General features: G+C 46.1%; 1 protein-coding gene across 3 annotated transcripts in view; it reads right to left on the minus strand.

The window, feature by feature from the left end:
- Ptk2b (protein tyrosine kinase 2 beta) overlaps positions 1–27,898 on the minus strand; it is a 96,860-nt gene that overhangs the window by 43,003 nt on the left and 25,959 nt on the right. For 2 of the 3 annotated variants that reach the window (XM_042697791.1, XM_042697788.1), the window contains exon 1: positions 18,976–19,068. The exons of the other annotated variant lie outside the window; for it this stretch is intronic. The gene's annotated coding sequence lies outside the window, so the exon portion shown is untranslated. Of the gene's footprint in view, positions 1–18,975; positions 19,069–27,898 lie in introns of those variants that run through there. 3 annotated transcript variants of the gene reach the window in all.

Genomic DNA, 27,898 nt, shown 5'->3' on the forward strand with positions numbered 1-27,898 from the left:
CAGGCTAGGTTTGTCTGCAGCTCTGGAAGTCCCAAGAGCTGTCTCATCAACCCAGGTAGCACCCTCACTCAAAGTGTCATAACTCCAATGTGTGTGAACTGGAAACCAGGAAACCCTGGGAAGAGTGTGAGAGAATAGTTAAGCAGGAATGTGTGAGTAAAAATCAAGAGATCCAGCTGGTGAGAGCTGGGGAAACTCCATGTTTACTTATCTAGAGAGCAGCGTGGAGTAGAAAGCCTTCTGTGATAGAAGGCAGGAGTAGAAGTAGAGCAGGAGACTTAGAAGCCTGGGCCCAGTTGGAGCCAGGGTGAAGTTTGGCAGGGATGTAGGGAAAAGACCTTCGGGTGCTTCTGAGCCTGAGCTGCTGCACTCAGTGGTGCTTTTCAACTAGAGTTGCTAAAAGGAGGTAAAAATCCAACCACAATGTAAGCACCTGCCTCTCACCGCTGGTGGAGTGCACAATGGTGCGGCCATTTTGGAAGACAGCTTTGCAGTTTCTTATAAGACGAAACATTCTCTTACTACATGATCTAGCAATCACGCCTCTTGGTATTTATACAAAGAAGTTGAAAACTTACGTCTACACAAAAAACCTACACATGGATGTTTATAGCAGCTTTATTCATGACTGCCAAAATATGGAAGCAATGGAGATGTAGGTGAGTGGATACACAAACTGTGGTGTATCTAGCTAATAGAACATTATTTAACACCAGAACCAATGAGCAACCAATCCATGAAATATAAGGAGGAACCTTAAATACACATTTTTAGATCAAAGAAGCCAGTTTGAAAGGCTACATGATTTGGACTCTGTGACATTCTGGAAAAGGTACAAGTGTTAAGGCAATGATCAGTGGTTTCTGGTGTTGAGGGGCAGGGAGAATGATCAAGGGGAGCACACGGAAATGGGAGGTTGGTGAAACTATTCTCAATAGTGGATACAAGTCCTTTTGCGAAGGTCGAATATAAGAATGAACCATGGTGTGCATTATGAACTAGACAATAGTGATGTACTACCAACTGCAATAAATATTCTACTCTGGGGTGAAATGTGAGGATGTGTGTGCAAGGATAGGAAGATCTCTCTGTACTTTCTCCCCCGTTTTGCTGCGAACTTAAAACTTCTCTAAAATAATAAAATCTCTTCAGGAAAGATTATAATGAGAAACCACAACCTGAATCACACAAGGTGGTCCGCCTGAGAGGTTGCCTGCTTCAGTTAGGAGCCAGGTCTAATTCTAGCCGTGATCAAAAATTGATCTTCGATAAATCTGATCAAATGTGGCCCATGCAGACAGACATGCAGGCATCGCCCAGCTGCCTGGAGGAGGCTAGTTTCTTATCTCAATCGGCTTCTCCTGGCCCACCAATCACCATGTCCTACAGGGTCATGGTGTCACCTAGGACTCTTCCTTTGCTTCAGCCTGGCACAGCCCTTCATCTGTGCTTTCAGTCCTTTGCAGCAGCCACCACTGCTATGACTAGCCATTCCAAAAATAATTATGATAGAAAGTTTGGAAAACAGAAACACAAATGTTCTGTACAACAAGGGCAGGAATGAAGAAACCCACTTTACTGATGAAAAACATTCCAAGGAAAGTTTGAGCCATTTGGTCAAGGATTCATGCCTGTGAAAAAGGAACCAAGGCCTGTAGGGGATGCCAGTCAGTGGTAGAGTCCTTGCCTGGCATGTTTGAAGTCCTTGATTCAATCTCAGCATAAGTGGGAGGAGGGAAAGGGTGAACTTGGGTCTGGAAGTAGGTTTAAATGCAGGCCCAGAACGTTTCCACTCCCTAGCTGCCTCTGAAGAAGGTAGCACCTCCCTCAGGGTGGCATAAATTCCATACAAGAACAAATGTGTCAGCCCAGCATAGAAGAACCCAGAGCACGAGAAATGCCTTTTCTCCCTGTGGTAATGCAATGCTTCCCATGCTGGCACTCTGTCTGCACCGGTCCTGATAGGACCTTTCAAGATTGAAAGGTAGGGAGTTGGTCAAAAGAGCCGCACCTAGAAAGGCTGTACCCAGCTCTATGGACAAGTGGTAGCGTCAACAAGGGCACCTCGACCTCCTACCAGCAGGTACATATCTGCCGTGAACTACCATAGCCATCCAAAGCCAAGCAATGGGAAGCAATGGGAATGCAGGGAGCATTAGCCATCTGTCCACAAGATCTTAAGAAAACATACCTGGAATCCTCACAGTCTTCTCTCAAACCACTCTGCCTGTGTTCTGACCCTAGCTCACTTTCTGTTTAGCTCTGAGACCTGTGCCAATACCTCAGCCTGTCCCAGGCTATGCTGCCTGCTCTACTTCCTTTAGAGGAGGATTATGAGAAGTAAGTAGACATCATGGAAGTTTATTGTAGCCAGAAAAGCACGGCCCCAAAGAAAGTCTCACCTAATCATTGTCTGCTTCCTAAGATGGCAGCACTACATGCTTTCCCATACTTTATTCCTCCTGCTAGTAGCTCTCTATGGAAAAAGCTCTAATTTTCAGCATTTACCAATTTCCATGGTGTAAATATTCTCAGGATGTCTGACTTCAGGTCCCAACATGGATTACTGAATGTGGAGTTAGTGCTCTAGGAGGTTCCAACTCCTGTTCCCGACAACAGAACTTTCCTGTTTCTCTATATTTTGCACCATTATTTGAATTTCTCCCCAATGGCTGGTCTCTGGCTTGGATGTTCGCAAAGTCCTCTGACCTTCAACTTTTGAACCCAAAGCCCACACCCTTTCTCCAGAACTCTCTCATGGCATTCCCAGACCTGCTGATTGTTCTTCTTTGTGTCCTGGGCTGCCCCAGATATTTCAAGAGTGTCAGGGGTGTGAACATGCCATGGCACCAGTATAAACACTGGCTATGATCCATTCTGGGCTCCAGCTAACCTCCCAGCCCCCAGAGCTGCTCAAGCCACAAGTGAAGAATAACAAACACAAGGAAATGGGCCCAAATTAAAACAGGAAAAGTTTTGATTGGCTATAAGAACTTCTTGGCCCAAAGTTGTAAAAGGTACTAAAGGAGGCTATTCAATCTCCAAGTCCCTGAGAATCTTCAGGAAGAAAATAAATTATGTTCTTCCTGAAAGGCAAGACGTTTACCTGCCTCAGGAACTAGGAACTGAAGCAAAATTAAACTTACGCTTAACTATCACAGATAAAGATAGTTTTTGCCTTGGATGAAAGAACAGTGTGATTCCTACTAAACATATACCTCTGGGTGCCAGTGGCTCACTCCTGTAATCCTAGCTACTCCAGAGAATGATATCTGAAGATCTGGGTTTGAAGCCAGTCCAGACAGAAAAGTCTATGAGACTCTTAGCACCAATTAACCACCAAAAAGCCAGAAGTGGTACAGTGCTAGCCTTGTGTGGAAAAAGCTAAGTGACAGTGTCCAGGCTCTGAATGCATGCTTAAGTACTGGTATGTGCCCACACACATACAAACACACACATGTGCCAGAGTTTCAGTATGTAGTCTGACTTGTTTTCCCCAAGAAAAATAGATAGAGAGTATCAGCCTCATGAGGCCTAAAGAAATCAGCTTGTCCAGATCACAGTGGCAGAGCTTCTGGGCTTCCATGTTGACCAGCTCCAGTGTTGGAGATGAGTAATGCCCCAGGGTATAGTGCAGTACCCCACAGGCTTTAAACCCAGCAGAATGAGTCAAGTGCATGAGCGCTCATCCCCTTGATGTCACACCACCACCCTACCACCCTCTGACTAATGGCAGTTACCACACGCCAGCGGGCTGGTACCATGCTTAGGGGCTGACGTCAGGATCAGCTACTGACCAGCTCTGATGCCTGAGATGTAAGCTGGGCGGGCCAGAGTTTCCATGCAGTGGTTGGGACACTCATGGTGGTCTTGATGAGGTTTCCATGCATCCATGGCAAAATGGGAAAACTAAGAGCAGTATAGACAATTCATTCTAAAGCTGAATGTGTTCAATGAAGCTGGCATTTTATTCTAACAGAATCCAACTTTTACCACATTCACAATGCACACTGGTTTATAAAGTAGCTTTGGGCAATTTGAGCACCAGGTCTCTGCCGTTAATCAACAGTGAGATCTGAACAAAAGGGACCCATCGAGGCCTCTGTGTCCTCCCCTGGGATAGGAGGCTAAGACCATCTACGGAAGAGTCAGAGGTGACCTCTGTGAAGTGCCCTCAAACGTGTTTTTAAAATACCTATGGATGGGCCAAAGAAAGAACTGGAAATCTTACAGCAAGATGTTCCTTTAAGAGGCCCCCTTGGCCTGGCAAGTGCAATGCCAAGTGGTCAAAGCAGCACCCGGCTCCCATGTCCAGGGCTCAGGGCTGCCTCTCCATCAAGACCCCCTTCCTCCATCCACTCCATCCACCATGTACTTGGAAAGGTCCCCCTCCCTCACGCTCTGTTCCTTCTGGTCCCTTGCTGGGCCTGAGGACACACAGGGCAGGAAGCCTCACGGGGAAACAGCCCAAGGGCCAGCCCCTTGGGTCTAGCAGAAGTCAGAATGTCACGAGAGAGGCACACTTTATTTCCACTGTCTCTGAGTCACTTCCCCTGGTTGTTTCCACCAACAAATGGGGAACGCAGGCCTTTCCGATCAGAGGCCAGCTGAGTGCAGAGTCTTGACTAACTGCAATGACCTTGCAATCTTAGGGAGCCATTTCTGTGTTTCTGGGCAAGGTTGGCCCCTGCTGGCTCCATGCTGAGTCCCCTTGCCAGTCCAAGTCCTTTCAGTCCCCAGTTCCTGCAGGGCTGGCATTCTGCTGCTCCAGGGCCCCCCATCATTTGGTTAATCCTTTCCCTTCTCTCTAAGGATCCCTCCCCACAATCTTGTGAAGGAAGGAACCAGAAAGGTTGTGATTAGTGCCAGCTATAATTCAGTGTAATTCAAAAAAGCATTTGTGGAGACTCTACCACATTTTGGCTCCCCACCCCCGCACCCATTACCCACTTGGAGCCCTTCTGCTGCCAGGACCTGCCCCCACCCAGGGCCAGCTGATACCGCTGGTTCTCAGGCAAGAAGGAGAAGCAGGGACATGGAATTCAACCTGCTTTGTTAGGGTGACCTCTGCTCTCCGAGCTGGTCCAGTTCTTTAGCTGTCTCTATAGCTAGTCAGATTCATCTTTCCTCTGATTTGATCTTTGGGTTCCATTGCTTCCCCAACTCTTCACAAAACTACAATTCTAAACTGGATGTGGTAGTACTTGGGAGGTGGGGGCAGGAGGATCACCACTTTTAGGATAGCCTGAGCTACATAGCAAGATTCTGTCTCAAATTTAAAAAAAAAAATCACAGTTCTTTTGCTTTCCATTTGCCAATTCATGAATTATTTTTAGCTAGCGTGTTTTTCTCCTTCCGTGTCAATTTCCTACATCAATTCTTCTGCTCTCTCTCTCTTTCTCTCTCTTTCCCTCTCTCCTTCCCTTTCCACCCTCTCTGTCTCACTCCTTTTTTACACTCACTCACTCACTCACTCACTCACCTTCTCTTTCTTCCTGTGTCTCAGGTACCAGGAACCACAGCAGAGCTCAGAGATATGAAAATAAGCATACAGGGACCAGGGGCAGGCAAGAATTCAGTTTAGCACCCCACTACCTGAGACCTCAGGGGAAGAAGGGAAATTTCAACATCACTGGAATCCAGCCCACATCTGACCCTTAATTTCCACCTGACTCCTGCAGAATCTGTTGGATAGAGTCATAATCTAGAAGAGAGAAATACACACACATACACATACACACATGCACACGCACACGCACACTATGGGTTCTAAAAGGTCTCTAAGCTTGGTATCAGAAGACCACTGAACAGGATTTGCTGACTAGGCTTTGGTATCTCGGGGGACCCTTACTCAGCAAGATCAGGAAACCGAATGATATGATGCTGGGCTGGGAAGGAGAATGTGTGGGGTGTCTTTAAGACTAGATGCTAGCAACATATTAAGAAATTTGACGGGTGGGGAGGGAAAGTGGGAGAAAAATGAGTGAGGGGGTAATAAGTTCGACAAGAAATGTACTCACTACCTTACTTATGTCACTGTAACCCCTCTGTACGTCACCTTGACAATACAATTAAAATTTAAATAAAAATATTTAAAAAGAAATTTGAACTTCATCCTACAGGAAAGCAGATTCGCATTTAAAATGTTATAATTATGGCAGCTGGATGACACACAGATGTGACCTAGCAAGCCACAGGAACTGTCAGGGTAAAGGGGGATATGTCCAGGGAGAATGCATTGAAGCATTTGTCAGTTTTTCTGGTATAATTGCTTCTATTATGGTCAATGTCAAGATACCAGTGAGACATTACACAAATCAGAGTTGAGGAGGAACTGGTGTCATTGTAGTTGATATAAAGAGGGGTTGCAGTCACATGAATCAGGTACAATCAGTACAGTTCTTTTTGAACCATGTTCCCCCTTCTGTTGTTCTCTCCCGATCTTTCCCTCCCATCCCTACCATAAGATATCCAGTTCATTTTCTACATAGTATCCTACAGACCTTTTTGCTGTTATTTTTGAGACAGAGTCCCATTTTCTGCCAGGGCTAGCCTGAACCATGATCCTCTTCTTTTCACATCCTACCACGCCAGGGATGATCAGACACACCCTGCTTGAGATGGGGTCTAGCAGACATTTTTGCCTGGGTGGGCCTGAAATTGAAATTCTTCTGATCTCAGTCTCCAGTGTAGCTGGGATGGAGAAGTGTTTCCACCTGCCAGCCTCCAGCCTGCCTCTGTGAGTCCAGCATACACTGAAACTCTGCTTTCTGTAAACAGACGTCAAAACCACCAAACACAACAGCACCCATCTGTACTGTGCAACAATCAGCCTTCATTTGAATGTGAATTGAATAAAATAACAATTTAGATGCCCCATCATGCAAACAGGATGCCACCTGTGTAGAAAAGATTTGGAGAAAATCAAAAGTAGATGAAAAAAATCTGAGTGGTTAAAAATGTCAATGAAAACAACTTGGAAGAATCCATACCATAGTCATCAAACAAGCCAAGAGAACTAGAGAAAAGTAATAAAAATCATATGTTTATGGACTCATAACAAAACTGCTACTTTTGTCAATGAATTTAGAAATGGCTTTCCGAAGAGCAAGACAGTTCAGTATGAAACAACTTGCATGTGTTGACCTGGTCCCCTCAACTTTGGGAAACATGCTCTACACATCTAAGGCAAGGGCTATAGGTCACTGACACAAAGATGTTCACAGCTATACTGTTCATCATAATGAAATAATGAGAATAAGAACAAAGACCCAGTGAAATGCTAGGGGACAATCTAAGCAATACCAAAAATGATAAGTCATGAAACAGATATAAGGAGCAGAGCCAGGGTCAGTAGCTCACCCCTGTAGTCCTAGCTACTGAAGGAGGCTGAGAGCTGAGAATCTTGGTTCCAAGCCAGCCCAGGAAGAAAAGTCTGGGAGATTCTTACATCCAATCAAGCAGCAAAAGCTGGAAATGGAGCTATGGCTCAAGTGGTAGAATGCTAGCCTTGAGCAAAAAAAAAAAACAAGCAAGAATGCAAGGCCCCTAAGTTCAAGCTCCAGTAACGTGTGTGCGTGTGTGCGTGTGTGTGTGTGTGTGTGTGTGGTGTGTGTGTGTGTGTGTGTGTGTGTGTGTGCGCACGTGCGCACGCGCGCGTACATGGAGTAGTAGTACATGAAAAAATTTATATAAAAATGTTAAGTGACAGAGAATGGAATTTACATACTGATTTTATCTAACTACATAAAAATACATCCACATTTAGAACTGCGTGCCGTCAAAAGACCTTAAGTTCTCTTTGTGCTATCTTAGTTAAATATATTTAAAACTATGTACAGTCTGCCCTACAAAGCTAAAGCTGGTCCTCTTCCCTGTGCATCTGCCTCTTGCTTCTTTCCTTGCAGTCTGACTTCCTGTGCTCTCCATGCAGCCCTCAGAGGGTGGTCAATCTAATCTTAGAAGCTGGAGGAGAGAGTAACAGGGCCTACAACTTACATGTCCAGATCGTATCCAGAATCAGGGTTGAGGGTATGTAGTGTGGAGAAGCCACCAGTGAAGGGTAGCAAGGAGAACCTGACACCACAGGAAGTCACTCTGTTCTTCTGGAGTCCACGGCATGTAGCTAGACCTCTGAGTTCTTTGCCATGCTGTGTCCTAGGTTCTCTCTCCAGTCCTGAGACAGCAGCACCACCACAGCCCTTCCTCTACCCCTGCTCTGTGTGGCCGCTGAAGGGCTGGTCCCATGTCACACTGGCGGGAACACCTCTCAGCACTTTCCCTGCATGGTGACCCCCCCCCCACCCTCATCACTCAAAAGATAGCCACTTTTTTTCTCTTGCTTTGGTGCATGAGGACCTGGGTCTGAGCATGTAGCTCCCCAAAGATCCCGGGGAAGGCAGAAGGTAGAAGTGTGATTTGAACAGAGTGCAATCAGCCCCAGGCCGGGCTGTTGGCTGCCACACCCTGTGGTAATGGAGAACCTGGCAGTGGACCCCAGCCTGGGCCTTCTAAGGAGGCCTCTGCCCACACCCAAGCAGTGTGCTGCGGAGCTCTGGGTTCGAATGCTTACCAGACTGAAAGCATGGCCTGAGAGCTACCTATCTGAATGGAGACGTCTGAGGTTGGCCCTGCCATGTGTACTTTACAGGAGCAATTTTTTTTTGGCAGTGTCTCACTGTATAACCCAGGCTGGTCTTGAACTCACTGCGTAGCCTAGGCCAGCCTAATGACCCCTCCAGTCTCAGACTCCCAAATGTTGAGATTACAAGCAGGCACTAAAGTGCCCAGGTCCCAGGTGATTCTTTTTCATTTTGTATTCATTTATTTGTTTATTGTTTAGATGCAATCTCACTAGGCTCAAATAATCCTCATGCCTTTGTCCACATAACAGCTGAAACTACAAGGATATACTACCATGCTTGGCTTACATTTTAAAATAAAATTTAATTGAAATGGTTTATACTTAAGGCATACAGTTTCATTATGCCTTATATTCAAGTCAATTAGCATAGTCATTTCTTCACATAGTTACAATTTGTATTATGGAAGTTTCTCTCTGCAGTAAGAGAAACACAAAGTACCTAATACCATATGATTAATCACAGCCCATTAGGTCACTAGGACTTACTCATTCTACATTAGTGAAACTTTGTCTCCTGTGGACAACGCAGGCCCATGGCCTCCCCTGTGATGCTGACACCTGTCCTGGGAGGGTGACGAGCCACCAGTCTGGCCCTTGTCTTACTCGTCCGAACTGAGTTCAGAGGATCTGGCTTGATCTTTCAGTGGGGAGCTCAGTTTCCAAGTGGAGGCCCCCCACGGCCAGGGTGGGATTCACCACAGCTCAGTATTGCAATCACCCTTCCAAGGTGCCTACAAGCCTCTTATTGCAAAGCATGTGGTAGTTTCTGTTTGACTGTCTTGTTACCCAAGCCCTCTATTGGGAAATGGACAGAAAGAAAACAAACTGGGGGATCATAAAGAACTCAAAAAATTTGGGGGAACTTCGGTTTTCTACAAAGCCAACTGTGAGCCTGGGTGCAGAATCAAGAAACCCCCGGTGGGAGCTATTCTCTAGCAACTTTCTCACCACTGTTCAAATTACACAGGTGTTTTCCTCCCCTGGTAGAAACTAAAAGAAAAAAAGGAAAAAAGAAATACCAACTAAAAACTTCCTGGCCACAAGAAGGATCAAAATAGCTACAATGCCTTTAAAAGAGCCATGCCCTCCTTCCATCTTCCAGCACCCACCCACACTCCTCATGGAGCCAGGCTAGGAAGAGAGAGGTCAGGCTCCTGGATTTTACTTAAGAATCATGAATCTAGTTCCCCCACATTTGTTTGACCTAACAGTTCCTTTCTTCCTTCAGATCTTTTTTTATTGAGGTTTCTGAAGAACACAGGAAGTCAGAAAAAAGAACAGCAACTGACTTCTCCATAGCTCACCGCAGACATGAGGTGGGGGAGTGGAGCAGAAGGGCTCCCGGACTGGACAGGTCACTTCCTGGCAGACAAGGGAAGTGGGTCTGAACACAAGCACGGACTGAGTGTGAGGGTGATGTCCACATCTAGTGCTGGGGAGCTCCCAACGAAACCAAGTTCTACTTCTCTTCTGGTAAAACCTTTTCTAGTTCACACACACACACACACACACACACACACACACATGCGCGCATGAGAGAGAGAGAGAGAGAGAGACAGAGACAGAGACAGAGGCTAGGATTTTACATTTTTTGGAATCACACCCAACTGACATTCCTGAAACATACTCCGATAATTTGGGTAAGACAACTCATCTGTCTGTACCTCAGTTCTTCTCATCTAAAAAGTGATGGGATTAACTAAGAGGAATGATTTTCCAAGGAAGCTGAGAGTGAATATTCAGACTGCTTGGAACAACAGGTTCTTCAAACCATCAAATACACCACTGTTTGGTCAAAAATGCTTCCCAGTCTGGAGAACCCCAAAGACACCTTGCTCCCCGCAAGCCCAGAGTAATGCTCCTGGAGAAAACTCCATGCATCTGAGTAGGGGCTGAAATCACTGGCCCCAGAGACAGTCCTTTGGTTGTGGAAGGAGAAATGAGACAACTGAAAGACAAGATGTGAGGGAGGGCAAAGTGGCTAAGAAAGAATAACATACAAAGTAGTGAGTCTGACTTCGGCAAAAGCTAAGGGGGATACTTATGGAGGTAAACCGGGCCCTGTGCTACCACAAGATGGAAGGAGCTGATCTGTTATGAACCCCACCTTCCAAAGGATGGATTATGCAGATGACTAAATTACAGAGCTAAACAGAACAAGGTCTGTTTTCTAGATCCTTCCCCCTAGTGCATCTCTCTGAACTCTATCCTACCTTGCCTGCTATGGACAGCCTCTGCCCACGTACAAAGACACAGATCTACTGTAATGGGGCCTTGGTGAAAGCACTCTTCCTTTACAAACTGCACATGGCAGCTTACAAGCTCTGCTCTTTCTCCTCCCTCCTCTCTGTGGAAGTAATGTGGGCCCCCTTATAGGGAGGAAATGTGGGCTCGGAAAGGGTGAAAAGCTATCTTCAACAGGGATCAGACACTAGGCTAGAAGAGGCCTCCTAGGCCAGCCAAAGCAGGGATTCAAATGAGGGAGGAAGCTTGCATTCTGGACACAGAGTGAGCACGTCAGGAGGTCTGTCCAACCACTGGAATCATCTGAGACAAATCCTGCTGCATCATCCTCGCCCAACCTCACTGGGCTTGCTTACTAAGTTGGGCATGTTCATTCTTTACTAGCGATACCTTGAAGATCAACAAAACTAAAATTTACGATGCACTTATTTGTAAACCACAAATCCCTAACACTGGATATGGGTCGTAACTACAAATCCTCCAATTTATTCAAGTTCCTTTAAATGTCTGCATAAATTTTTTCGTGACAGGGATCCATCTTGTCAAAACAACCCACTTCTGGGTCACTGCAGGCCCAGAGAGTTATCTGTCACTCATTCCTACAGTGTGTTAAAGGAGTTTTTCTACATCTACTTACAGGTACCAGCTCTGCCTTTGTTGCTAATCAGGCATTAGCCTCACCCTGGCTTTGCACTGTGAGTCTGAGGCTCTAAACAGGAGCCTACACAGAAACAGGAGGCTCTGCAGGTGGCTCACCCATTATTGTATACCTGGTTGCCCAGATAAAAATGTGTATAAGTATATATTTTATTCCAAGAAATCTGTAGGAATAGATTTGGAGGTGATCTGGTGACCCCAGTAATAGTAACTGGAAGCTTTGAAGGGCTACTCCCAGGAGAGGCAAGGTGAATAGCCAAACAATGGTCCTGGCCAATCTGCCTAGCCTGAATTCAGTTCTCAGGATTTTAGAACTCAATGGGCTTCAAGGTCACACATCCCTGGAGCTTCTTTCTCCACGGTCCTGTAGCTCACACATAGGGTTCCTGTCCGATTGATGTTCAGTCCACCTGACCCCTGCTTTGCGCTCATCCTTGAGCTGAGGTAGCAACCACACAGAACCCCCTGGGTCCCCACAGCACTGGCTGAGCAGACTCACCGCCCACTCTCGGGTTCTATTCTCGGCTGTCAACAGCGCCATCACTTGTCAAGTGTCTCACTGCATGGCTGAGAGCCAACTGAGGGAGAAGAGGGATCCAGAACATAGGCTGGCCCGCTCACTGCCGCAGCCCACAGCCCTTCTGGGAACGAAGAGGTCATATGGGTACAATACTAAAGGAGGCAGGAATGGGCACAGTGCACACTGCATACTGTGGGGGCCACCAGCAGCCAACCAGAGGAAGAAGCAAGGTCCACCGTGAAAGAGCCCTGCTGAGCTGGGGGAGCAACATACCTGGGAGACAGGATGCCTGGGTCCCGCTCTCAAAGCTTGTGACCTTTATAGACACAATTTACCTGTCCAAACCTCCGTTGCTCTATAGTACATTGCTACTAATTTTTGTACATGGACTCACTCAGACTAAACAAAACACTGTAGTGTTGGAGGGGCATCTCAGAGATCATCTAGTCTGGTAGTTTCTAGAACTTGGTACTTGCGGGAAAATCTTTAAAAATATACATGGCTTAGTCTATGTTTTCTGCTCATAATGCATGCAAAGGGTCTGCATTTAACAAGATGGTGCACACTGGCAATGACTGGTAGGCCGATTCCTGAGTCACCAGTTCAGCTGCTCATCATGGTTCAGGGCAAGGCTGGGACTGGACTGAGGTCTGTTCATCCCTGTTCTAAGACTTTGCATTTGTGTCCAGGACAGATGAGGCTTAGAACCTTAGACAGAGACTGCAATACTGCCCCCATGCCGGCTGTTCTTAGAGGCCACCTGTGCTACAGCCAGGAGACACTTCCGAGGCCAGTTTGCCTAAGTCTTTATGGATTCTTCCAGGCAAAAATACAATAGCTGCTCTCTCCAGCCCCTTCCCATCTCAGGAAATAGTGGGAAGGCATTGAATTCCAGGCCCTGACTTGCAATTAACCAACACTTTGGTGAAAGTGGCTCAACTCTCTAGACTCAGATCTTCACTTCAAGATATAGCAAAGCTATACTGTCAGTTTATTCCAGCCCAATTTATAGCAGCTCAGGGCTGGGAGGAAACAGACATTAGCTAACCCAACACTGCCCTCCAGATGCCTAGGGGGCACCTAGAGAAATTGATCTTCTAGCCCTCAGAGCACAGGATGGAGCCTCATAATAACCATGGTTCTAGTTTCTGAGTTTGGTGCTTTAACAAGACCTAACCAAAAATGGAGAACATTGTTTCTGGGATTAGCTAGTTCCTGGTAGTTTGCCTTTCCTATGAGAGAGCCCTGGTTTCCCACCACCTCCAAGGGGCTTTTAATCTACTGCTCATCTGCCCTTAGTACCCGGCACAGGTTCCAAATAACTAGGAGCAACTCTGCTCCCTACAGCCTCCGAATGCCTTCACACCAGGCACTCCTGAACCTGTTCCCCTGCCTCACCCTCCCTTCAGGAGGAAACCACAGAAAAGGCTCACCAGCCTCCTAATCCACCCTGGGCTTCCCTGTGGGGCTCGGCAGGGCCTGCTGCTGGTTCTAGGGATATGTATGACCTTCTTCCTTCATGACAGTCACCTCTACATATCTGTAATGTGTCTTCCTGTACCTGATTGAAACAAATCCCCAGCAACTTCAAAATGGTCCTGACACGGTCTGAATCTCTGGGCTGAATGGCCACCCCAAGGCTCCAGATCTGTTCCAGCCTACCTCTTGCATGCTATGCGAAATCTCCAGTGTCAACCACACATGAGAAAGGTCTAGAATCCTAAGCCTCTAGTTCTCTGCAGTCTTGGGAGCCCCTGGGCCTTGGGCCTTGGGCCTCGTGGTCCATGTACCAGGACTTTCTAACCCCGGGGAACTTTCCTTGCCAGCTTTGTCTTCTCACAGCTGGTGGGCCCTGAATGGATTTGCACACTATGGGACACAGAATTGGTTCAATCATGCTTCAGTGTGACATCGTTTCTGCTTTTTTTTTTTTTTAAAAGCACCAGATCTGGCTTTCCAGAAGTTTCCTTCTCCTACCTAAACACTCCTGGCTCCCTCACTGTACCCAGAAGTGGAGTGGCATGGCTGTCACTGTTCTGTGGTTCTAGAAGACTCTATCCCAAGGCTTAGCAATCTCCCAGGATCCTGCTTCAAGGGCTTCATGCATGCTAGGCAAATACTCTATCACTAAGAGACATTCCCTGCCCTCGTTATATACATTCTATTTGTTCAGTTTTTCTGGAATATTCTGATTAACAAACTCTCCTTAACCAAAAGACTGCAGCTATAGCTATAGTCTCTAAAACTTCCTCTAAAGCTGCAGCTTTAAGGAAGGAGCAGAACATTTTCTCAAATGAAAACACCTCTTCCAATTCTCTGTTTCATTTATACCCTATTTCTATGAATGTAATAGTAGTAACAATCACCACTTAGCAAGTTCTTTTCATGTGTCAGTCATAACATCAGGCAATACTTGCATCAGGCAATAACATGCTATCCCCTAAGAGAACACACGGGCATCCTTAGGACAGACTCGATGCCCACTTCTGGACCTGTGCTTGATTCAAGCAGATGCCCAGTAAACAATGTGTTGAACTAAGAAATCAGTTTTTAAAAATATTGTTAACATCATATTATAGCCAAAGAAACTCTCATAGACACTAAATAACAGCCTAAGATCCCAGCACTAAGAAATGTTGGAATCGAGACATAGTTTCCTGATGGGAATCTGCTTTGTTCTCATTACTCAGTGTTGCTCCCACAGCGTGGCCACTGACTACTCCCCACTCCCTTTCCTGAAATTCTCTAGCCCATTCTCCAGCCCCAGAATCACAATCTAAATGTGGAAGCTCGCTGCCCATCCGCACCCCTCAGGTATCAGGCACCCCAGTGCCTCCATTTCAGGCCCTCACCACTAACTTTCAGGGCACAAAACCCCCTTAACTACCTCTACCCTGCTCTGACCTGGGGTTCTACTTAAGCCCCTCTACCCCTGCCCCCACTATGCCTTGTGACTCCTGATTCTGCGCAGGTCTCCATGGAGTCCCTCTTCCAACTTTCCATTAAAGTCGATCTGGTCTGTTGAGTTCGCTTTCTGCTCTTTTTTTATTCGAATAACCTCATGACTCAGTTTCCTAACAATCCCATTATTTGAGTTCAGAACCCTTGTTCTTGACTGAGTGCCCCATTCTGAGTGTATGGTGTAGAATCAGGACCATCTCCATAGTCTGGCCTTGACATGTACACCTACAACTCTCTCGGCCAATGGGAATGCCCACAGTGAAGCTCCCTCACAGCTCAGACTCCTTGGCCACCCCCAGACCTAGAGCTATGCTCCTCAACTACCCACTGAGGTTTCTAAAGTCTAACTGGGGAGTCTAACCACAGTTTCATCTTCAAAAATAAGACAAAACCAAGAGAGGAAACCCACCAAAGGTATCTCAGAGCTCCCTCTTTTCTCAGAGCTTCTTTCAGGTAACAAAGTTGCCAGGCAGATCTGAACTGACTGTGTTCTAATCACATAGCCCTGTCACACTGAAATCTCTGAAATGTGGCAGGAAGGGGTGACGGTTCAGGGGACAGAAAGATAAAACAGACTGTATGTATGCAAGTATGCTTTGTCTAAGATAAACAACAGTCAGTCTGGTTTATCTTGCTAGACTCTGCATTAGCACACATTTGTCCCTTCAAGGATTCCAACGCAACAGGGCTGTGACATCAGGACTTAGTAAAGTTCCAGGAAATCTGAACGCTTGGGGTGGTATGGCTCCCACTGGCACTGGCAGAAGTACTGAGAACCTGAGCATAGTATGCCTTCTCTGAGCATAGTATGTTCCTGCAGAGCTCAGTATCAGTTGCCTTGTCTAAGCAGGAAGAGACTGCTTTTAAATTCTTTAAGTTCTTAATCTGGTTGAGCTTCCCTAATCTGAAAATACAAGATCTGAAATGCTCTAAAAACCTGAAACTTTCTGAGGCCAATATGACACCACAAGTAGAAATTTTCATAATGGAACTGACTACATGTGACAGGTCTCAGCCAAAACACAGGTGCACTACAAAGATTATATACAATCATTTTCAGGCTATTTGTATACGATGTGTATGAAACACAAATAACATCGATTTTTCGACTTGAGTCTTATCCTCAAGATTTCTCATAATGTCTGTGCAAACATTCCAAAACTCAAAAACCCTCAAATCTGAAACACTCCTGGTCCTACCCAGAACCTGTAGGTGAACTCCAGCATTACCTGATGTCATCTTTGTAGGTTGGACTTCATGGAGACCTGGGTCCCAGACCAGGGACTGGCTAAAGCAGAGTCTGCTATACTTGTGATTGATAAGTTGGAAGAAGGAGAGCACTGGGGCAAAGGATTTGGAGGAAGGAGTCCCAGAGCAGAGCCTTCAAGAGGGAAGAGAAGTTGGAAAACATTGGGACACACAGGAACATAAAAAGAAGATGAGAGCCCTTTCTTGTTTTATCCCCATATCACAGCTCTGTTTATTCTGAGAAGCAACCAGCTGCAGTTCCAAAATAGATATGCTGAGAACCGCCTCTAATGACAGAGAAGCCTCTGCGGGAACCAAGCATGGAGCAGCCCTTTTCAAGGGACAGAAGCACCCCAGGGCCTGGGGAAGGGAATGCTCCTGGGGGTTCTTCCTGCTCTGGCCCGTCCCTCCTCCTTTCTCTAGTACCAGGCAGACTCAGTTCCGCTTTCCCGGCTCTAGGGAGCTAAATGTATATAGCCTGCTGTCGCTCCCAGACCCCAGGAGTCTGGCTAGCTTTCCCAGACTGGGCCCCTGTGCCCATGTGGCACAGGTATGTTTTCTTCTTCCTAGGCTTGAGTTTCCTTTCCAAGAAACCTTTTTGAGAGAGCAGGAGAGATCACTGGACAATCTGCTGGATGTACAGATTCTCTTAAAATCTGAGATCAGCTGGGCACTGGTGGCTCACACCTGTAATCCTAGCTACTCAGGAGGTTGAGATCTGAGGATCATAGTTCAAAGCCAGGCCCAGGCAGAAAAGTCAACATGAGATTCTTATCTCCAACTAACCACTCAAAAACTGGAAGTGGCACTATGGCTCATGTGGTAGAATGATAGACTTGAGTACAAAGAGGCACAAGAACAGCACCCAGGCCCTGAGTTCAAGCCCCACAAATGACAAAAAAATCTGAGATCAGAATTGCTTGAGTTGTGGGCACAAATCATCACACTGGATGGAAGAAAATCCATTAGACTATTTTCAAGATTACTGCAGCAGAGACCAAGACAATGGCAATGAGGGACAGAGATTGGACTCAGTTGTCACCACAGGAGGAGCTGGGATGGGAAGTCAGAGGAATGACGGTTACTTAGACACATTTAATTTAGTAGCAATGGAGTTGAGACAAACTGGGCTTAGCAGGCCAAGGATTGGTGCACAAAAGGGTTTGCGGGGGCCTCCAAACAACAGTTTGTTCAAGAGACACTCCTCCCTGCAAGCAGAAGGGACGCAGAGACAGCGTGTGTTTGGGTCATAGTTGTCACTCTCTCTTGTCCTCCATAAGCCATCACCTGCTTGCACTCCCCACTCCCCAGCAGAGGGTCACTGGGATCCCAGGCTATCTGGTAGCAGCTGACACCAGGATTTGGGCCACAGAAAGGCAATCCCATTTCCAAACAGGCCTAGTGGGGGCCCGACTCCACACATCCTAGTCCATGGGGTCTTCTTTGTCAGCTGGTTTCCAGTGAGGGATCAAAGAGACCCTGGCAGAGGCTTCCCCACGGCATGCCCATTGCGTAGGCCCATGCCTTGTCTCAGGGTGGCTGAGAGGAGACAACCATCTTCCTGGGGCCTTCAGCTTGTCTCTCTGTTGAAGTGGGTATTTGGCTCAAAAAAGACAGCGAGGCAGCGGGGTGTGGTGGTGTACACTTGTAATTCCAGCACTCAGGGGTCTGAGGCAGGAGGATGAAGGGTTTGAGGCCAGCCTGGGCTGTATAGAGAGAACTGTCAAAGGAAGGAAGGAAGGAAGGAAGGCAGGCAGGCAGGCAGGCAGGCAGGCAAGGGAGAGGGGGTAAGAGAGAAGAGAGAAGAGAGAAGGAAAGGGGAAAAGGAAAGGAAAATGATGGCTGGTTGTCCAGATGCCTACATACCTGAGCTGTCCAACCTATCAGCATCCCAAGCACTAAGAGACAGCCCCCAATAAGGTCTACAGGCTGAGCTGGACACAGCGTTTTGTTCTGGATTTTTAAAGTTAACTTTCTAGAAAAGCAGACCTTCCAACCTGCCTCCCTACGTCCACTAGAGTTTTTCTCAGGCAAGCCTGGACAACTCTAAAAGCCCAAGCCCTCCTTGCTCAGGCCTGACAGGACAGATGACCTCCAGGCCTAACAGGAGAGGTGACCTTTAACATTGTTTACAGTCCAGTCTACTCATGTTGTCAGTGTAAGAATGTATGCATGTACACAGGTGAGCAACATAAAAACATTAAAAACCCACCATTAACTAGTAAAATTAAACATTTAAAATACTTCATAATATTTGTACTTTGGCTTTTTTCTTCTTTCTTAAAAAACCTCGAGAGCCTTCAAAAATGGAAGAAGCCCAGACCCATTTCATTTCCTTCTTTCTTTTTCTTTCTGTCTCTCCCCCGGCTCCATTCTACTTCTTCCCATCTTTCCTTTCCTCTCTTCTCCTTTTCTCTCCTCTTCTTTTCCTTAAGTTCCCCTCTCTCTCTTTCCTTTCACCTTTTTTTTTTTCCTTTTTGAGACACCAGTACTCTGAAGGCCTGGGCATGCACCACCACATCCAGCTCATCCAGCTCAGAGTTTAGAGAATGATCAGAGGAGCTCTCCTCTCCCCTCCCCTCCATTCTGTTTTGCTAAGCTGGTGTTTATTTCCCCCTATATAATAACCCCTCCCCCAGCCTTGCCCTGCTCCCCCCCCCCCCCCACAGGGACACACAAATGCAAACACCCCAGGACTTACTTGGAGCTGAGCTTCAGGGCCTCTCCTCTCAGGCTCTTTCCTCAGTACTCTAGAGTTTCATTTGAGACTTCCTGCCATAAGCTAGTTCACACAAAATTTGCATATTGCATAGACTGACTTGTACTGGAGCAAGTCCTAAAACACCTGCCTGAGCACAGGCCGTTAGACTGTAAGGGAGGAAGATAGGTGTCCAGAAGACACCCCAACCCCAGAGGCTCACTTGGATCCTGGCCAGGGACTGCAGGATTTAGTTGTTGTAAAGAGCTTTCCTCAAGTTAATCCAGTAAAGGCCATTATACCACCATAGGAACCTGGAGCACCCATTCTAGAGGCTGAACATTGCTGGGGAGATTGCTGATCATTAGTTGACCAACTAGGTTAACACAAAATCTAAGCAACTGGGAACTTGAAAAATAGTGGAAAGCCTTCTGAATCCTGGATGAAGCGATGGAGGAGGTGGGGAGTTCTGAGGGTGGAAGTGCTAGGGCCTGTTCCCAGGGAAGTTTAACTAATAATTAGCTCTCACGTGGGATAGTGATGTGTCACTGCTAGATCAAAGGGCCATGCTTCACCTCAAGGAGTTTCATACTTCTTGTCACTGACAGGAAGTCTAATAGGAGGTTACACAAAGAATCTGGGCTGGACTCTGGCATAGGAGAGGAAAGGAGATGTGCTGAGTCGCGGCTAACTGCAGCCCTTACAAGTCAGGTATGAGATGCAAAGCACTAAACAGATCAGGTGTGATTAGCAGTCCTGTTTGGAATCCTTGCTTGGGACTCCTGGGGTGACCTCCTTCATTATCTTACCTCACATCCGCATCCTCTAGGAGCCAGTGTTGTAGAAGGATGGTAAATTATCAACTAAGCTGAACAGTCCCAATCCCCAGTTTGAAGATATCTGCCTAGAATCACCTTATGATTACCAACATGTATTGTTCCAGTTACAAATACCAAACGCAGCAAACAGATTGATACTATTATTCTTCTGTCATGAGATATATCACCATGAGGCATGGTGAGATCAATACACTCAAAGCCACAGACAGCTAAGAAATGGCAACGCCAAGATCACTTCATGTTATGGGGAAAAGCAAGCAGAGCTTGGGCAGCTCACTGTTCTTGCTAACGTGATTTTTTTTGCACACAGAAAAAAATGTCAAGGCTAATTTTGTGTTGTGAGTCTCCTGGTCTTCTGTCTTCACCCAGCTGGACTGGGGCTGTGCTGCACGGTTTGTGATTCCAGTCAATTCAATGAACACCTCTGAGTACCCACCTACTGGGTAGACAAAAGTCAGAATACAAAGGCTAGAAAGGAATAAGAGGCAGAAAGGAATGGGGAACTTGGGAGAGACCGGAGAGATGGACATGTCCACCAAATAATGAGGACAAATGAAATTAAAAAAGGAGCAATGCAAGCAAAGGAAATTAATCTTAAGTCTATGTGAAAGGTAAAGTGTAAAAAAAGGCCATACAGGATGGAAATATTTATAGAGAAGAGGAGGTGAGAAGGTGGTCAGCAAATTTAGGATGCATGCAGGAAAAATGACGGAAAGTCAGGGGTTTGGTCGTATTATGGATTTGGTCAAAATTATCAAGGTCCATAAAAATGACCCTACCCACCATTACACAACAGCCAGACCTGAAAGAGTAAAAACATTCCTGGGAAGAGCAATGTGGTGACTAATGCATTAGTTCTGCCAATAACAGAGTCTCACTCAGGACTAGGTAAAGGCTAATGTCCCAAGGGAGAATCCCTGGGAATCTATGGCCAATTGGAAGAGGCACTCATGTGATCTATAACCTTGTCCAGCCAATGCAAGGAACCTTAGAGTGAGACTCTTCATCAAGTCAGGTGAGGGATTGGGCTGCAAAGTCCTCCTGGGGCTGGGTCCAGCTATTAGAGGGTAAAGAAAGGAGGGAAATCAATAATGATTGCCTTGCTATAGCTCAAGACTTCGTGGCAAAATTCTGTTTGGCCCCTTAGGACTGAGTACAGCATTTCCCCATGCCATGCCTACCTGGCCTTTTTGTAGGCAATCTCCAGTGCCATCTCTGCCATGAAGTTGCTTTGCACAGCCCTGAAAAGCTGAGTACTTGTTCCTTGTGCAGTAGTATAAGTCTTGCTTACTGTGAATGTGTTGTGCTCAGTTTGGGGAAGGGGGAGCTGCTGATTTTTTGTGATCAAGAAATAGTTCAGGACATACTTTTTGTTGTTATTGTTGGGGGGGGGGGGCTTGAACTCAAGGCCTGAGCTTTGTCTCTGAGCTCTTTTGCTCAAGGCTAGCACTCCACCACTTTGAGCCACAGCTCCACTTCTAGTTTTTTGAGTGGTTAATTGGAGATAAGATTCTCATGGGGACTTTTCTGCCTGGGGTTGGCTTGGAACCATCTTCAGCCCTCAGCCCTCTGAGTAGCTAGGATTACAGGCGTGAGACACCAGCACCCAGCTCCAGGACATACTTTTTAATCCTACTCTTGTTTAACACAGGACCTGGAATACACAGAGGAGGCTACCATTCCCCCAGGAGCATGGAGTCACATGGCCCTGGCCCATGATCCTGAGATGTGCTTTGCAGGTGCACACCCTCCTTGCATCCACAAGAGGTGTACTTTCCAGTCCCTGGGGGACAGCAGGCAGCCTGGGCAGACAGAGCTGGGGATAAGCATGCTCGATCACCCCCAGCCATGTCACATGCACACTGCCAACTAAGCTGGCCCTCCGCTTCCTCCCCTATAACACAGGGACAATAAAGCGCCTGTTTCAGAGTGGTAGTGAGGTGGTAAAGCCAGGCTGGATGGATGTGGGATGTACTGACATCCAGGCTCAGGGCGATGTGGGCAGTATGTAAACACCCAACCAATGTCTGCTCTGCCTGTACAAGCATGTCGAGGGCAGGCAGCCAGCTGTCTAATCGGCCCTGCTGGGGCCTGGCTGTTTCCTTACTTCCTCCTCTGCAGTGTGTGGGGCAATAATCGTGACCCACAGGCCTGGGGGTGGTGCCATGACCAGTGAAAGTTCACACACACACACACACACACACACACACACACACACGTCCCAGCTCAGCCCAGGGCAGACATTTCTGGGGCTTCAGCTGACAGCCATCGAACAGATGCAGGCCCATAGGACACCTTGCTCAGAAGAGGAGTTCTGTGATGGGAAAGATGGATTGGCTACAGCAGCACGCCGAGGCAGGGGAAGGGCAGGGCTAGGCCCAAATGGCAGCACACAGGCTGAGCTTGGGGGAGCTGTCAGAGGTCACATAGACCATAGGGGAGCCTTCTGCTTACTATGGTGACTTTTTTTCCCCCTGCCCGTTTTCATGGCCCCAAGCCCTTAAGACCAGCAAGCAGCTTCCTTAGAAAGCTAAATACAGCTTTCTGTAACTTCCTGGATCTCCTTGTGGACACACTGAGAATAGCACAGGTCTCACAGCCATCTCCTGTGCTTAGCAAGCCGCTCATCTTCCACTCCAGGTATTGTCAGTCTCAACAGCTCAGTTCTCCCCATGATAAGGGCAATAACAAGATGTCCTCTCCGGAACTTCACTTTCATCCACACTGCCCCAAAGCCTTTCTGCTGCTTCAAGAGACTCCCTTGGAATGGAGCCCAAGACCCCTGAATGGTATGACCTGCCAACGAGCTGGCATTTTAGACCCCACCTCACAAGGTCACTTGCCAGATACAGTGAGATTCACTGAGCTTTCTGCATCTCCCACCGTGGGTAGGGCCCAGGTCAATGCCTGCCCAGGAAGACCTGACTGAGGAGTGGATATCACAAGAATCCCCTGCCCACTCTGCCCAGGTGGGTATCAGAATGTGCTCACATGATGTCAAGGTGGCATTTACTGAACTTCCTTTCTACCCAGTGGTTCTAGACCTTACACGGAAGGTCCTGTGCCTACAGATCTATGCTCTCAACATTGCTCTGGGTAAAGTCAGGAATGGACTAGGACCCGAGTCTTCCCCACCTCAGGAAGCTGAAACAGGCTTCAGGCAAGGCCTAGGGTGCTAAGGAACATGGCTGGGGGAATGGGACAGCACTGGGGGACAGTGGTGGTGAGGTGCTGGTTTGTCAAAGGTCACCTGAGGTGTCAGGGAAGGAGGGATGGATGGGAGCCAAGTGCAGAGCAGATGATGGCCTGATCTAGAACCCTGCTTCCCATTGAGAACACAGAAAGTGTCCCTTCCTCAGGGGAGCCATTTGTCATGACAGATCTCAGGACCTCTGTCTACCTTCAGGTGAGCAGAGTCAGGCAGGGTGGAGGACACAGCAAACCTGGGTGTCCCCATCCTAAGGAAATGACACACACCTGCTGTGTGGACAGGGTGCTGCCTGTGAGTCACACCAGAAGTGGAGAGAGGGGAGCAGGTCGGCCTCCACACTGAGCTGTGTCCTAAGCACCGAGCTAGCCATCCTTGTGCAATTCAGGTGGTGACTGTAATCTCAGGAGGGGAGCAAAGAGACAAGATGGCAAGAACTGACAGAGAAAATAGGAGTCCTACTATGAAGACATTGTGCTAACTACTAGATACATCATCTCATATCACTCAGGGGAGCCCAACAAGGTCAGATCAGTTACTGATTGCTTTGAGTAGCTCTCGTATACACAGAAGAAACCAAGTTTCAAAGATGTTGAGTAACTCTCCAGAGGTCATATGACAGATAAGCAATAAAGTCTGAATTCAGACCATCTACTATAATCTCCATGAGGCCAGGGACCATTTTCTACTGGTATTCCCAGTGCAATATATAAAACTGTGCCAGACACAGAATAGATATTTGATAAATGCCTGTGAATGAATGTATGAATGAATTCAATCTCACTCTAAGCCTATGCATTTTTATCATGCCAGAGCACCTACTCTATTACCTAATTTAATCTTAGAGATATCTATCTTTACTCAAATCTCCCTTCCAGCATAGGTTTCTCCTCTCTCGTCTGTGTACAGCTATGTTACCTCCCCTATCCAGACTTTGCAAAAGAAAAGAAAGCCAGGCTCACACCACATGTATAATTCCATTTATACAACATTTAAAAAATCTTAGCCCAGGTGTTAGTTTCTCATGCCTGTAATTCCAACCACTTAAGAGGATGAGATCTGAGGCTCAAGATTTGAGGCCAGACTGGGCAGGAAAGCCCATGAGACTTTAATATCCAATTAACTACCAAAAATCTGGAAGTGGAGCTGTGGCTCAAGTGGTAGAGCATCATCAACCTTGAGTGAAAAAGCTGAGGGATAGATAGCACCTATATCCTGAATTCAAGTTCCAGTACTGGGAAAGAAAGGAAGAAACAAAGAAACGAAGAAAGAAAGAAACGAAGAAAGAAAGAAAGAGAGGAAGGAAGAAAGAGGAAGGAAGAAGGAGAGGAAGGAAGAAAGAGAGGAAGGAAGAAAAAAGGAGAGAGAGAGAAAGGAAGGAAGGAAGGAAGGGAGGGAGGGAGGGAGGGAGGGAGGGAGGAAGGAAGACAATCTTGTAGAGAGGAGGGCTGACAAACATTCCATCTCCTTACAAGTGGGTGATTAGGAGATGATGCTGCAGATGTAGGAGAGAGAATGGTCTGTCACAAGGTGGTCCAAAGCACTGGGAAGCTGGGAGGAAATGAGCTTTCCATTCCCCTCTGCTGTTGGTTGCTGAATTCTCTCCCTGTCTCACGAGGCTATGATACCTAGAAGCCACGTAAGACCATAATGTAAATAAACACCAACTCAGATGACCATAATGTAAATAAACACCAACTCAAATGGCCTTGGAACTACTCAGGTAGTAAGAACGTTTGCAGGGACAGAGTGTCAGGAGAATTTTAGCTATAGCCTGTAGCTATATTTTTCTATGTTAAATTCTGAAGTAATTTTAGACTCACAGGAAGTTGCACAAATAGCACATGGAGATCTGTGTACTTATGACCCACTTCCCCCTAATGATGGCATCATGCAATATGATATCTAAACCAGGAAGCTGATATTAGCATAGTGTGACTAGACTACACTCATTCTATTTTCACTCTTCTGTGAACTCGTGTGTGTGTGTGTGTGTGTGTGTGTGTGTGTGTGTGTGTGTGTGTGTGTGTAGTTCTATGCAGCTTTATCTTGCATGTACCCTCATAGAACCACTGCCACAATTATGATACAGAAATGATACTTCACCGTGAAATAACTCCCTTGATGGTGGGGCTCTTTTGATAGTCTTGATTTCTTCATCTCTATGGATTGTCTTTTGTAAAATGTTTTGTAAGTGGAATAATACAGCATTTAACCTTTTGAGACTGACTTTTTCCCTCCACATAATACCGTTGAGATCTAACAAGATTATGACTTGTAACTGTGGTTTAATCCTTTTTTTCCTGCACTGCTAAATCATATTTCATTGTATGAATATACCAATCACTCAATGAGAACATTTGTCTTGTTTCTATTTATAAAGTCTGCCACTGACCATTGCTCTTTATCCAAAGAATATGTTCTGCTTCAGTGACGTTTTCAAGATTCCGAGGAAGCAGCCAGGCTCCATTTCTACTCGGAGTACCAAAACGGGGAAGAGCGAAGAGCGGCCTGATACTAACTGGATTTTCCACTTCAGTTAATTCTCATAGATCCTTTAAGTTTGAAGCAGAATGCCAATTCTTTTTTTAAATTTTATTTTATAGTAAAGATGCTGTACAGAGAGGTTACAGTTGCATCAATAAGGTTTGAGATGGTTTTATAACCATCTCCCTGGCCAGATTTGGGCAACTCCCTACCATCTATGTCCTCTGCTCTATGTCCAGCACTCGACATGGTCAACAAGCATTTGTTGAATCAGAAGTTCAACAGAATAACTGTCCTTACAGTTATTTTCTAACACAGGCACCTACCTCCACCTATGATCACAACACATTGATGGGAGTAACAGCCATCAGGGAGCTGGTGGTGTTTTCCTTCTTGTCCTGTGACAAGAAACAGTAGGGCCCCCGATGGTCTCAAGGTTCTGCTATTATGGAAATAAAATAATGAGCCTCTTAAGATGTAAGTCAAAAGGCATGAACTATTTTTACACTTTGTAGTACATTTTGCCAAGTTGTTCTCCAGAAAGTAGATGATTTAATTTTCTACTACTGCTGTAACAAATAACCACAGATTTAGTGTCTTAAAACAACACAGATTTCTTTTTCATTCCTTGAGGTTAGAAGTCCTACAATTAAAGTGCCATCGGGGCTGCATTCCTACTGGAGATGTTAGGAGAGAATTCTTTTCCTTGTCTTTGCCAGCTTCTAGAGAATGAGTGCATGCTTTGGCACATGGTCCTTTCCCCATCTTCAAAGCCAGCAGGAAGCCTCTCTCTTTCTCCCTCTCTCTCTTTCTCTCTCTTATCATCTCTTACTCTGACCATCCTGCCTACCTCTTACAAAGATTCTTATGATAACATTAAATCCAACTATAGTTAAGGAAAATCTCCCCATCTCAAGATCTTTAGCTTAATCTCACCTGCAAGGTCTTTTTTGCCATGAGATACAGTATGTTAAAAAAAATACTTGGATTTGGACATAGACACCTTTAGGTCACCATTATCAACTTCGGAATGACAGCAAAGTATAGTCTGAATCCCAGAAGCAGAATCAAAGACAGCCATTTAATCTAAGAACAAGCATTCATGCAAGACTGAAGGGCAAGATGGTTTTCCATTTCAGACACTGCTATATAATAAAAATATCATTCTTGATAAACAGGGATGATTCTGTGGGAAGATCTTCACTGATATTCACATTAGATTCAAACCCAGAAACAACAGAACAACCATCAAATGTGGCCATTGGTTCATGAAAATCGACAGCAGTCTACCCCAAGGAAGGCAAACTCAGCTCTAACCTAATAGCACAGCACATATACAGGACTTAGAGATGTAGACTTCATGGCCTTTATATCTGGTCTTTCTGAAAAGTTTTATTCTGTTCTCATGACATGACAAGATCAATTTCTAAGCACTTACAATGTTTTTACTGTTCTCAGTTTTCCAAGTTTGATAGCCATACAGACGTGAGGTCATGAATCATAAGCTGCGACACAATCCATTGGCGTTTGTAAAATATTTCAAGGGTCTCAATTGTTCTGACTGTCTGTACTGCCTTCTACTTCTTTGGAGACTTTTACTTACTTTCTTGGTGCCATCCTTTTCTCTTCTCATACCCACTTAGCACCACTATGGAGAAGGCTTATCTCTTCTACTTCCTCATTCCAGTCAGGTACACAGGATAGGACCCATTAACTGAGCAAAAGCAAGCATTGTACCTCATCCTTCTGGCCACGCAGATGGCTCAGAAGTGGATACATGATGAAAACATCTTTGGCGATTTTAAGCTTAAGGACAGAAGCTTCTTCTATGTGAGCTGAGAAGTTGGACATGGTGAACAGCCAAGTTCCTTACATTTGGCAGGCACTGTTCTGAAAGAATCAAGTCCACACTCATCAAGAGCCAGAGAAACAAGACACAGACAGAGAGGCAGAAGGGCAGACTTAGCTGTGTGGCCATGTCTCAGCCCCTGTTCTGTCTTCTTTGAGTTCAGCTGCTTCCTTAGTTTGTGTGAGCCAGCAAATCTCCTCTACTAGATTTCTGTCATCTACAACTAGAAAAGTACTAGGACAATGAACAGATTTGTGATAACTTCCATAGCAATCTCTTTTCTTCTATGTCATACTGTTTTTACAAAGCCATTGTGTTAGTCAGATTGGAGTTAGGAGAAGGATTTGTTTTGGCTCATGGTTTTAGAAGGTTCAGTCCATGGTTGCCTGAATCTGTGGCCTTTAGATCTATGACGTGATACAGACAACACAGAGGAAGGGCATGTTGGAGGAAAGCTGCTCACTGCATGGCAGCCAGGAAGCAAAGAGTAGCAGCAGGAAGGATCCAGGCCAAGGTATAACTTTCAAAGGCAAATATCCCTTC

Source organism: Dipodomys spectabilis, unplaced genomic scaffold (genome assembly GCF_019054845.1).
Source record: "Dipodomys spectabilis isolate Male_0828 unplaced genomic scaffold, ASM1905484v1 ptg000229l, whole genome shotgun sequence".
Classification (NCBI taxonomy): domain Eukaryota; kingdom Metazoa; phylum Chordata; class Mammalia; order Rodentia; family Heteromyidae; genus Dipodomys; species Dipodomys spectabilis.